The 4,327-nt window shown below is 32.2% G+C and overlaps 1 non-coding gene across 1 annotated transcript; it reads right to left on the bottom strand.

Annotated features, from left to right (window-relative positions):
- Nucleotides 1-1,972: 1,972 nt before the first annotated feature.
- LOC133792911 (small nucleolar RNA R11/Z151) lies at nucleotides 1,973-2,059 on the bottom strand. The gene has a single exon (XR_009874378.1). It is a non-coding gene; the product is annotated as a small nucleolar RNA R11/Z151 (small nucleolar RNA).
- Nucleotides 2,060-4,327: the final 2,268 nt, after the last annotated feature.

The raw sequence follows: 4,327 nt of genomic DNA, 5'->3' as shown, positions 1-4,327 counted from the left end.
TTTATACATATTATAGTTGACATAATGAAACAATATACATATTGCATAAATAAATATACAGAATATATATACATTGTTGATAAAAATTAATATATAATTAAGTTGTAATTGATTTGCAACCAGGTTATTGAATCAATCATATATAATTGTTGTGGTTCACTATTAATTGATTGAAGTTTATACAAAAAAGTCCAAGCCATCCATAATTGTTTTGGAGTGCTTAGGCTCTTAATCTAATCAACGCAAACAATTCAAACAAATCAAACAACACACAGGTTTTCATCCATATATCACCGCAGCACACAAATTCTCATAACCTACTTCACTAAGACATGCAAGTTTTCAACCTTCCATTATCACTGCAACACACATAATTCTCAGAACCTACTTCACTATGGATGAATATATAAGATATCCAAACTCCACTAAAGTTATACAATTTATATTCAAAATTGTGAAAGATTTAAAAATAAGAAAAATCAAATACAACATACCTCTTGCAAGCCAAGTGCCAATCCAATGGTTTAAGTTTGACATATCCACTTGGTCATATTCTATCCTGCTCCTCATATCCACTTGGTCATATTCTATATAATTTAATTGCATATACACATAAATGTTAAAGCAACAATCACAGTTCACCGCTTGTTCACCACTTGGTATATATACTAATAATGAATGATCTCATAATATTACCTAATCAAATCCAAATCCAATTTTTTTATTATGTTTTTACCATGAAATGCATGAAATCATCCAAATTTTGGGATAAATTGGATCCAAATCACAATGAGTGATTTGAATTTTAATAATGATAAGGTAAGACCCCATAATAAATCATCAAATTCAAACCAAGATTTGTCCTTTCTTGCCTATATGAATCTAATCAGATCCACCTTTCCAAAAAATAAGAATAATAATATCAATTGTATTATGAACAATTCTCATCCATTTATTATCAAATTGTCTTGTACTTTATTAAAAAAAAATAGTAGGGTTGTTCTTTGAATTTATCATAATTAGCAAGTAAAGAATTAATTTATCACTATGTTAACAAGTAACGTGCAATTCCTTTTCGCCATTTAGTTCTCTAAGTTGTTCACCATATAATATATAGTGTTGACATTCAACAAAAGCATATTTTTTGGCATTTTATCAAACAACTTGAATGCATAATAAAAAATAGCAGCAACTTTGAATTTCAAAATCAAACCATTTGGACAGAGATTAATATACATAAAAGAAAGTATGAGTTGTGTATTTATATAAAAATAAATATAGTATAATGTTTCACAAGTGATTGGAGAAACAAGAGCATAAAAAAAGGAGAAAAAATCTAATTTTTATGTTATCAACCATATCACTTTCAGCAACAAAATATATATATCATATTTACATGCAACAGAGAAAGATACCATTGGTATACTACTGTTCACTTCAGCCCCATTACTTAAAAATATAATATTAATTAATGGATCCAGACAATATATATATATATACACAGACAAAGAGTATCTTTCTCATGACATAAATTTATTTAAATTATTTATATGGTTTGTTTTAGATTTATATAGTATACTATATATATATGTATTTATATGTACGTATAAATTGAAAATTGTATACAGAGAGAGATACCATGGGAGAGAGGTGAGTTACCGTAAGTGTAAGAGGGAGAGAGAGAGAGATCAAACCCAACTGTTCCCAAAGCCCCCACAACGTACGTCAATCCCGGGATACTAAAACGGGATATTAAATATAATGACATAAGTTATTGCAACTTACCATAATAGGTATACTACAACAAAAATCACTCATCTAATCTCTTTTTTTTTTATTATTAAAGAGTACCCTGTAAAAAAAACTCATATATACTGAGAATATATTTTTTTGCATGAAAATGCAACTTTTCAAAAGAAACATTATTTTTTATTAGACATTGTTTTTCTGTTAAAATTCTATTAATAAAAAAGGGCTTTAGTGTGTGTAACATTAAGATCATTGACTATAAAATTTCACTGAAATCCGCTAAGATAATTAATGTTATCCTCATAAGCCTAATTTTAATAATAAAAGATGTAAATCTTCAAAGGTTCGAAATAAGATTCTAGAAATATGCCCAGATAAGAAACTCTAGTCAACAAAAATAGCTTCATCAGCATAAATTTCTATCAATTCTCTTTCGATCAAATTAATTATCCAATTGGAAATTCCATGAATATTTTACTTGAGAAGTCTGAGAAGTTTCTGAAGAAAAAACTCTGATAATGTTCAATTACACTCGTGAAAACCAAATCAAGAAACTAAAATAATAAAGGATCGAAAATGGAATGTCAAAACCAAAAGGATAAAAAAGAAGACAAAATCACTATTAGAGAAAAACATAATTCATGCCCAAAATCTAATAAAACTGAACTGAAATAATAATGAAGAGAATAAAAGAGTCTATAATTAAAGACCAACAGTAAATTTGAGAGCTATGCTCAGACTCAAACATAAAACTTCAACATCAACTCATCGTCAAGGCTCAAAAATATATTTAATCCCTAATATCAAACAAGAATAACAAATATATATTTATATATGTGTATATATAAGTCCCTAACTAGTCTAGTCTCAAATAAAAAATATTTTGGTAAATAAAATGAGTCAAGAACAAGAAAAAGCAAGAGTTGTAGGAGGAGTAAGAATAGAGAAGTCTTGTGGAACAAAAAAAAAAAAAAAAAAACAGAGCATAATCCTCAAACAAAATCAAACCTATAACTGATAAGATCACACATATCAGCAAGGCCACAATGCATCACTGACACTCCCCTGAAAAAGAAGCAAAACCCAGAGGAACATAACAAATATTAGAGATCAGAACAAAGGAGTCCAAAATCCCCAAACACCAGACCCTAGATTAATAATATTCAGATAAAAGAGAAAGTTCTAACTAAACATTCAAACAAAATCTAAACCAGTGAGAGATAGACAACTAAAGGGAATAAAATGAGAGAGGAAGAGAGAACCTTAGAAGAATAGAACCCACTGGTGAATCCACTTGATCAGAAGCACATTAGAAGGTGGCAAAGAATATGCTCGTGGCTATGAGAACCACCAGTTACTGCGAGCCAAGAACCACCCGTCGATGAGCCAGAAGTCTTGTGTCGATGAGCTCTTGCGTCGCCTGAAGCCATCGCTGAGAAGAACCGAGTGTGTTGAGCCCCTGCGTCGCCGAGAACCGCCCAACCTAAAGCCTTGCGCCATAGTCGTCTGCTGCCGAGGAGATTCAGGCTAGTCCATGCCTTGCCGAATGAGAACAACCCAACCTCTTTTCCTTGTAGCTGAAAAAGTAAATGAACCCTAATACTAAAAAGCCTCAGTTCAGTTTTTCAATGAAAAACAGTCCTAATTCGAAAAAAAAATTGTGTCCCTTATCATTTATTAATTAAATGTTTTAGGGCTTGCATTGGAAGCCCTTAATGCTCTTTTAGGGCTTGTAAAGCGAGCCCTTAAAAGCCACTGACCAATTTTCTTTCCTCATGATTTTTTAGGACTCACATATTTTATTAGGAGACTCATTGCGAGTCCTAAAATGTATTTTTTAAGGACTCTCAAAAAGTGTCCTAAAAACATCAGAGACATTTTTATGGACTTACATTTAGATTCGTGCCCTAAAAAGGTGACCCGTACGGGGTATTTTGTAGTAGTGTTGGGTTTTACAACTTGAACTCATTGAAACACCATTTATGGTTGTGACTAGGTTATCGCTAGGGCTTGGAAACAGGATCGTGCTTTTTGCTCGCTTATTGGTAACCTGTGCTTGGACCAAATGTAAGAAAATTGCACCCAGTATGTGATGGATGTGATGCATGAGATGCATGTGATTAGGGCATGCTATGAATATTGAATATGGAATTGATCAGAGCTTGAGTCTTCGTAAATGTGCACGATCATCATTATGCTAGTGATTGTTATGTATGCATGTTGAATGCCCTACATTTGGATATTTGACATATGATATATGCCTGGTTGTATTGCTTACTTGTGTAAGGCACTGACCCATGAGTCAGAAATCGGCACGAGTCATATGGTATTGGCTTAAGAGTTAAGTACGTCATTGATGTGTTCAACACAAACTGAAATGATTAGATCTAATCGACATAAGCATTGAATGAATCAGCATGAACATTAATGCTTGACCAACCTCAAGTTCGATGAAAATTAAAAGTGATTTCTAGTCTAAAGGCTAGTTACTTAGAGCCAGCGCCAAAAGGCTCAAGTGACTGCAACGTCACATGGCTATGGGTGCAGAGCCCAAGTTCGTGACGCACTCATCAGTCAC

The sequence above is a fragment of the Humulus lupulus genome, chromosome 7 (assembly GCF_963169125.1).
Source record: "Humulus lupulus chromosome 7, drHumLupu1.1, whole genome shotgun sequence".
In the NCBI taxonomy this organism is placed as follows: domain Eukaryota; kingdom Viridiplantae; phylum Streptophyta; class Magnoliopsida; order Rosales; family Cannabaceae; genus Humulus; species Humulus lupulus.
The sequence above is the reverse complement of the archived record's forward strand: the minus strand, read 5'-3'. Positions and strand labels throughout refer to the sequence as shown.